Consider the following 10,097-nt stretch of genomic DNA (forward strand, 5'->3'; position numbering starts at 1 on the left):
TAATAATGGTTACACGATGGGATGTCGATGATGATTGTTGATGATACTGTGATAATCATGATCATGATCAGGATGATTATGATGTTTATGATTAATTAATGATGATGGTAACATGAAAAACGAAGATGATGATACGGTTTATTAATGACGAATGATTTGGATGATGGTGTTAATGATATTCGATAAAAGTAATGGTGTTAAAGGTGATACATGTTAATGGTGATGATGCCATGATAGAAATGATGTTCGATGATCATGATGAGATGATCTTGACAATAATCTAATGATGATGATGGTGAAGATCTGTGATAACAAGTTAAATAGGAATGGATGATGATAATTTGGGTTTTAGTTTAAGAAAAAGGGAAAACAGATTCGGTCATAATGAAGATTTAATCAAACGAATTAAAACAAGATTAGATAAATAGTTCAATGGTTTAGAAGGGTATTTGTTAAGCGAGAGGTCGTGGGTTCGAGACTGGGCAAGAGTGTTTATTTTTTTTAAGGCTTGTTACATTAAGGTAGCCTTTCTATTATGTTAATTATTATTATTATTATTATTATTATTATTATTATTATTATTATTATTATTATTATTATTATTATTATTATTATTATTATTATTATTATTATTATTAGTAATTATTAATATTATTATTATGTCGTTACAAATATTAAAAAGTATAAATATTATTATTCATTATTATTAAAATTAACATTTTTATTAAAAGTATCATTTTTATTTAAGTTATCATTTTATCATTAATATTACAAGTATCATTTTTAGCTCTATTAACATTATTATTATTTTTATCATTAATGATATTATTTTAATATTATTATAATTTTAACAAATAAATTATATATATATATATATATATATATATATATATATTCACAAAGATATATTTAATACACCTAACATAACAAAAGTAATATTTTTACTTATCTTAAATATATAAAAAGAATATATGATACATATATGTTATTAATATAAGAATAATGTAACTAATAAATTTATATATATATAAATTTGTACGATTACAATTATGTGTGTTAATATACATATATAAATGATATAGGTTCGTGAATTCAAGGCCAACCTTACACTTGTTCAATGACGTTATATGTATTTTTACTACGAAATACAGTATGGTGAGTTTCATTTGCTCCCCTTTTAAATGATTTTGCAATATATATTTTTGGGACTGAGAATACATGCGCTGCTTTATAAATGTTTGACCAAAAAAACACAAGTACTTAAAACTACATTCTATGGATGGATTATTAAACCGAATATGCCCCTTTTTAGTCTGGTAATCTAAGAATTAGGGAACAGACACCCTAATTGATGCGAATCCTAAAGATAGATCTATCGGGCCCAATAAGCCCCATCCAAAGTACCAGATGCTTTAGTACTTCGAATTTATCATATCCGAAGGGAGTCCTGGAATGATGGGGATATTCTATATGCATCTTATTAAGTTCGGTTACCAGGTGTTCACCATATGAATGATTTTTGTCTCTATGCATGGGACGTATAATTATGAGAAATGAAAATCTTGTGGTCTATTAAAATGATGAAAATGAATGATTATGATAAACTAATGAACTCAACAACCTTTTGGTTGACACTTGAAAGCATGTTTATTCTCAGGTATGAAAGAAATCTTCCGCTATGCATTTGCTCATTTTAGAGATATTACTTGGAGTCGTTCATGACATATTTCAAAAGACGTTGCATTCGAGTCGTTGAGTTCATCAAGATTATTATTAAGTCAATTATAGTTGGATATATTAAGAAATGGTATGCATGCCGTCAACTTTCAATGTAATGAAAGTTTGTCTTTTAAAAACGAATGCAATGTTTGAAAAATGTATCATATAGAGGTCAAGTACCTCGTGATGTAACCAATTGTAATGTATTCGTCCAGATGGATTAGGACGGGTCGTTATACACATAAGCAGTAAGAAAGAAAGCTTGAATCAAACATCACCCGAGACAAAACATGCTAAAGTGTCAACTAAAAAGGTTTAGTGAAATCATAGGTTTTTAATAAATAAGTTTGACCGTTGTTTTAGACCACAAGATTTAGTTTGTAAAGTTGATCTCGCTGATCAAAAAGTTATGCCAGTGCGTGATATTTAGACTAAACGTTCAAGTTTTCCCCAAAGATGTAGTGACCCGAACTTTTCCATGTTTATATATATTAATTGAGATTGATATTTACATGATTAAATGTTTCCAACATGTTAAGCAATCAAACTTGTTAAGACTTGATTAATTGAAATATGTTTCATATAGACAATTGACCACCCAAGTTGACCGGTGATTCACGAACGTTAAAACTTGTAAAAACTATATGATGACATATATATGGATATATATATATTTAACATGATACTATGATAAGTAAACATATCATTAAGTATATTAACAATGAACTACATATGTAAAAACAAGACTACTAACTTAATGATTTTTAAACGAGACATATATGTAACGATTATCGTTGTAAAGACATTTAATGGATATATATCATATTAAGAGATATTCATACATGATAATATCATGATAATATAATAATTTAAAATCTCATTTGATATTATAAACATTGGGTTAACAACATTAAACAAGATCGTTAACCTAAAGGTTTCAAAACAACACTTACATGTAACGACTAACGATGACTTAACGACTCAGTTAAAATGTATATACATGTAGTGTTTTAATATGTATTTATACACTTTTGAAAGACTTCAATACACTTATCAAAATACTTCTACTTAACAAAAATGCTTACAATTACATCCTCGTTCAGTTTCATCAACAATTCTACTCGTATGCACCCGTATTCGTACTCGTACAATGCACAGCTTTTAGATGTATGTACTATTGGTATATACACTCCAATGATCAGCTCTTAGCAGCCCAAGTGAGTCATCTAACACATGTGGGAACCATCATTTGGCAACTAGCATGAAATATCTCATAAAATTACAAAAATATGAGTAATCATTCATGACTTATTTACATGAAAACAAAATTACATATCCTTTATATCTAATCCATACACCAACGACCAAAAACACCTACAAACACTTTCATTCTTCAATTTTATTCATCTAATTGATCTCTATCAAGTTCTATCTTCAAGTTCTAAGTGTTCTTCATATATTCTACAAGTTCTAGTTACATAAAATCAAGAATACTTTCAAGTTTGCTAGCTCACTTCCAATCTTGTAAGGTGATCATCCAACCTCAAGAAATCTTTGTTTCTTACAGTAGGTTATCATTCTAATACAAGGTAATAATCATATTCAAACTTTGGTTCAATTTCTATAACTATAACAATCTTATTTCAAGTGATGATCTTACTTGAACTTGTTTTCGTGTCATGATTCTGCTTCAAGAACTTCGAGCCATCCAAGGATCCGTTGAAGCTAGATCCATTTTTCTCTTTTCCAGTAGGTTTATCCAAGGAACTTAAGGTAGTAATGATGTTCATAACATCATTCGATTCATACATATAAAGCTATCTTATTCGAAGGTTTAAACTTGTAATCACTAGAACAAAGTTTAGTTAATTCTAAACTTGTTCGCAAACAAAAGTTAATCCTTCTAACTTGACTTTTAAAATCAACTAAACACATGTTCTATATCTATATGATATGCTAACTTAATGATTTAAAACATGGAAACACGAAAAACACCGTAAAACCGGATTTACGCCGTCGTAGTAACACCGCGGGCTGTTTTGGGTTAGTTAATTAAAAACTATGATAAGCTTTGATTTAAAAGTTGTTATTCTGAGAAAATGATTTTTATTATGAACATGAAACTATATCCAAAAATTATGGTTAAACTCAAAGTGGAAGTATGTTTTCTAAAATGGTCATCTAGACGTCGTTCTTTCGACTGAAATGACAACCTTTACAAAAATGACTTGTAACTTATTTTTCCGACTATAAACCTATACTTTTTCTGTTTATATTCATAAAATAGAGTTCAATATGAAACCATAGCAATTTGATTCACTCAAAACGGATTTAAAATGAAGAAGTTATGGGTAAAACAAGATTGGATAATTTTTCTCATTTTAGCTACGTGAAAATTGGTAACAAATCTATTCCAACCATAACTTAATCAACTTGTATTGTATATTATGTAATCTTGAGATACCATAGACACGTATACAATGTTTCGACCTATCATGTCGACACATCTATATATATTTCAGAACAACCATAGACACTCTATATGTGAATGTTGGAGTTAGCTATACAGGGTTGAGGTTGATTCCAAAATATATATAGTTTGAGTTGTGATCAATACTGAGATACGTATACACTGGGTCGTGGATTGATTCAAGATAATATTTATCGATTTATTTCTGTACATCTAACTGTGGACAACTAGTTGTAGGTTACTAACGAGGACAGCTGACTTAATAAACTTAAAACATCAAAATATATTAAAAGTGTTGTAAATATATTTTGAACATACTTTGATATATATGTATATATTGTTATAGGTTCGTGAATCAACCAGTGGCCAAGTCTTACTTCCCGACGAAGTAAAAATCTGTGAAAGTGAGTTATAGTCCCACTTTTAAAATCTAATATTTTTGGGATGAGAATACATGCAGGTTTTATAAATGATTTACAAAATAGACACAAGTACGTGAAACTACATTCTATGGTTGAATTATCGAAATCGAATATGCCCCTTTTTATTAAGTCTGGTAATCTAAGAATTAAGGAACAGACACCCTAATTGACGCGAATCCTAAAGATAGATCTATTGGGCCTAACAAACCCCATCCAAAGTACCGGATGCTTTAGTACTTCGAAATTTATATCATATCCGAAGGGTGTCCCGGAATGATGGGGATATTCTTATATATATGCATCTTGTTAATGTCGGTTACCAGGTGTTCACCATATGAATGATTTTTATCTCTATGTATGGGATGTGTATTGAAATATGAAATCTTGTGGTCTATTGTTACGATTTGATATATATAGGTTAAACCTATAACTCACCAACATTTTTTTTGACGTTTTAAGCATGTTTATTCTCAGGTGATTATTAAGAGCTTCCGCTGTCGCATACTTAAATAAGGACGAGATTTGGAGTCCATGCTTGTATGATATTGTGTAAAAACTGCATTCAAGAAACTTATTTTGTTGTAACATATTTGTATTGTAAACCATTATGTAATGGTCGTGTGTAAACAGGATATTTTAGATTATCATTATTTGATAATCTACGTAAAGCTTTTTAAACCTTTATTGATGAAATAAAGGTTATGGTTTGTTTTAAAATGAATGCAGTCTTTGAAAAACATCTCATATAGAGGTCAAAACCTCGCAACGAAATCAATTAATATGGAACGTTTTTAATCAATAAGAACGGGACATTTCAAAAGACATGTTGTAGTTTATACTTTTCGGTTTAATTTCATTATTAAGTAATACAATGACTTAGTCAAATGTATCGGGGACATTACTCCCGATAGGCCTACCCTCAATAATTAAGCATGCAATCAACAAGCAATTAAAAATATCACTGTAGGGACTTAATCGGACATAGCCGGGTATAGCATAGTTTAGCAGTTGGTACTTGTGTCTAAATTGTAAATATTAACAGCAGCATGTGTCTCACCCCATAAAGTAAATAATTTGTGCACAAAGTAAAGTGGGGCTATGAATTCACCTTAGAGAGATGTGGTTATTCCTCGAAAATAGAAAGTTGGATGAACGAGCAGAAAAGTCAACCTATTGACATTTAAAAGTAGTAAGTGTTTTTGCCCAAGTTTAAGTAGATATTTAAGTATGATAGTGTTGTAAGTATAGTTCGTTTTACTAAGTTTCCTTTCCTAGTAAGTTTCTATTTTTAGAAAGTTTCCACTTTTAGTAGGGTCCTTATTTTAGTAAGTTTCTATAACTAGAAAGTTTCTACTTTATGTGATGACCCGGGAATTTCCGACCAAATTTAAACTTGATCTTAATATGATTTCGACACGATAAGCAGAATCTGTAATGTTGAGTCTCAAAAAGTGTGAACTGTTTCAAATGACCTTCTACTGCTCTCGACAATTCACGAACAAATAATTGTAAATTAAGTTATGTGTATGAATATATAAATAATAATTCGAAAGATAATTTGAAGTACTATATGTTATTGTTATTAAAAATTAATAAAATAAAAATAGGATATTATAATAATTTTTATTTAAAATATATCTATATATATAAATAAAGTATATTAAAAATAAATATTAGATGACTGTAATACTCGTTTGTTGTTCTGATTGATATTAAACAAATTAAATACGAAGTTATATAATCTGTAGGCTCATTAAATACATTTAGAAACTATTTGTTAAATTTTGACACTTAGTACATTTTACTTAGGATTCAACGCCAATAATCAATTAACTTTTTATTGATTGATATTACACCCTAAAAGATCGAAATAATTAAAAATAGTTAATTTAAAATTTGAGATTCTTATGAAGACTATTTTTCGCCACTAATTAACAATGGACTAAGAAATACTATCCCTATTAAACTATAAGTAACTAAGTGACAATTAATAGGCTGCTATAATTTTGTGCACATGTTCATTTACTACTACTGATTGAGTCTTTGTTTGTTTAATTATTGTACTTTTCGTTGTGTGATTGGGCTTCTTCACAATTAAAAACTATATGCAGTAATATAAAAATATAGGAATTACATCATTGAAGACTTTTTGCTATTACACCCACCATTTCAGATTTCAATCTCGATCAAAAGCCACCAAACACAATCACTTTCTAAATTTTAAAATGATTAACTATTGAATTGATAATGCATATATATATTTATATTATATACATACATAATTACACAACATGTTCATGTACGTCTATTAACCCAAAAAGCCAAGAGTCTTTGTTTTTCATCTATTCTAATTATGATCAAATCACCCTTCCTACTAAATCCACTACCACACTATCTTTTTCTTCACTAAACTACTTTATGCTTATTTAAACTCTTTCTATAGATATACAGAATTATATATAGATAGATCAAATATTTAAATACATATAACTACACTTGATATAAGAAAATGGAAAACATTTTATCTTCTTTGTCTTAATCTTGTCAAACAAAAGCCGTCACTGGCCATCAACCTTCTCCACCATTGAAACAAACCACAACCATCTTTTGATCACCAAAGCTCCATCATCATCTGCAACCATTAGAGACTACCACCGTCACCTTAAAACACTTACTACTACCATCATATCGACCATAACCGAAGACCACCACTCGTCACTGTTATACTACTGCTGCATACCACAATTCATGTTTTCATTTCAATTAAAGAAACTAAGGTTGCTGCTATATTGTTCTTGAAATGTCCCGTTCTTATTGATTAAAAACGTTCCATATTAATTGATTTCGTTGCGAGGTTTTGACCTCTATATGAGACGTTTTTCAAAGACTGCATTCATTTTTAAAACAAACCATAACCTTTATTTCATAAATAAAGGTTTAAAAAGCTTTACGTAGATTATCAAATAATGATAATCTAAAATATCCTGTTTACACACGACCATTACATAATGGTTTACAATACAAATATGTTACATCGAAATCAGTTTCTTGAATGCAGTTTTTACACAATATCATACAAACATGGACTCCAAATCTTGTCCTTATTTTAGTATGCAACAGCGGAAGCTCTTAAAATTCACCTGAGAATAAACATGCTTTAAACGTCAACAAAAATGTTGGTGAGTTATAGGTTTAACCTATATATATCAAATCGTAACAATAGACCACAAGATTTCATATTTCAATACACATCCCATACATAGAGATAAAAATCATTCATATGGTGAACACCTGGTAACCGACAATAACAAGATGCATATATAAGAATATCCCCATCATTCCGGGACACCCTTCGGATATGATATAAATTTCGAAGTACTAAAGCATCCGGTACTTTGGATGGGGTTTGTTAGGCCCAATAGATCTATCTTTAGGATTCGCGTCAATTAGGGTGTCTGTTCCCTAATTCTTAGATTACCAGACTTAATAAAAAGGGGCATATTCGATTTCGATAATTCAACCATAGAATGTAGTTTCACGTACTTGTGTCTATTTTGTAAATCATTTATAAAACCTGCATGTATTCTCATCCCAAAAATATTAGATTTTAAAAGTGGGACTATAACTCACTTTCACAGATTTTTATTTCGTCGGGAAGTAAGACTTGGCCACTGGTTGATTCACGAACCTATAACAATATATACATATATATCAAAGTATGTTCAAAAATATATTTACAACACTTTTAATATATTTTGATGTTTTAAGTTTATTAAGTCAGCTGTCCTCGTTAGTAACCTACAACTAGTTGTCCACAGTTAGATGTACAGAAAATAAATCGATAAATATTATCTTGAATCAATCCACGACCCAGTGTATACGTATCTCAGTATTGATCACAACTCAAACTATATATATTTTGGAATCAACCTCAACCCTGTATAGCTAACTCCAACATTCACATATAGAGTGTCTATGGTTGTTCCGAAATATATATAGATGTGTCGACATGATAGGTCGAAACATTGTATACGTGTCTATGGTATCTCAAGATTACATAATATACAATACAAGTTGATTAAGTTATGGTTGAAATAGATTTGTTACCAATTTTCACGTACCTAAAATGAGAAAAATTATCCAATCTTGTTTTACCCATAACTTCTTCATTTTAAATCCGTTTTGAGTGAATCAAATTGCTATGGTTTCATATTGAACTCTATTTTATGAATCTAAACAGAAAAGTATAGGTTTATAGTCGGAAAAATAAGTTACAAGTCGTTTTTGTAAAGGTAGTCATTTCAGTCGAAAGAACGACGTCTAGATGACCATTTTAGAAAACATACTTCCACTTTGAGTTTAACCATAATTTTTGGATATAGTTTCATGTTCATAATAAAAATCATTTTCTCAGAATAACAACTTTTAAATCAAAGTTTATCGTAGTTTTTAATTAACTAACCCAAAACAGCCCGCGGTGTTACTACGATGGCGTAAATCCGGTTTTACGGTGTTTTTCGTGTTTCCAGGTTTTAAATCATTAAGTTAGCATATCATATAGATATAGAACATGTGTTTAGTTGATTTTAAAAGTCAAGTTAGAAGGATTAACTTTTGTTTGCGAACAAGTTTAGAATTAACTAAACTATGTTCTAGTGATTACAAGTTTAAACCTTCGAATAAGATAGCTTTATATGTATGAATCGAATGATGTTATGAACATCATTACTACCTTAAGTTCCTTGGATAAACCTACTAGAAAAGAGAAAAATGGACCTAGCTTCAATGGATCCTTGGATGGCTCGAAGTTCTTGAAGCAGAATCATGACACGAAAACAAGTTCAAGTAAGATCATCACTTGAAATAAGATTGTTATAGTTATAGAAATTGAACCAAAGTTTGAATATGATTATTACCTTGTATTAGAATGATAACCTACTGTAAGAAACAAAGATTTCTTGAGGTTGGATGATCACCTTACAAGATTGGAAGTGAGCTAGCAAACTTGAAAGTATTCTTGATTTTATGAAACTAGAACTTTTGGAATTTATGAAGAACACTTAGAACTTGAAGATAGAACTTGAGAGAGATCAATTAGATGAAGAAAATTGAAGAATGAAAGTGTTTGTAGGTGTTTTTGGTCGTTGGTGTATGGATTAGATATAAAGGATATGTAATTTTGTTTTCATGTAAATAAGTCATGAATGATTACTCATATTTTTGTAATTTTATGAGATATTTCATGCTAGTTGCCAAATGATGGTTCCCACATGTGTTAGGTGACTCACATGGGCTGCTAAGAGCTGATCATTGGAGTGTATATACCAATAGTACATACATCTAAAAGCTGTGTATTGTACGAGTACGAATACGGGTGCATACGAGTAGAATTGTTGATGAAACTGAACGAGGATGTAATTGCAAGCATTTTTGTTAAGTAGAAGTATTTTGATAAGTGTATTGAAGTCTTTCAAAAGTGTATAAAT

The sequence above is a fragment of the Rutidosis leptorrhynchoides genome, chromosome 5 (assembly GCF_046630445.1).
Source record: "Rutidosis leptorrhynchoides isolate AG116_Rl617_1_P2 chromosome 5, CSIRO_AGI_Rlap_v1, whole genome shotgun sequence".
NCBI lineage: Eukaryota > Viridiplantae > Streptophyta > Magnoliopsida > Asterales > Asteraceae > Rutidosis > Rutidosis leptorrhynchoides.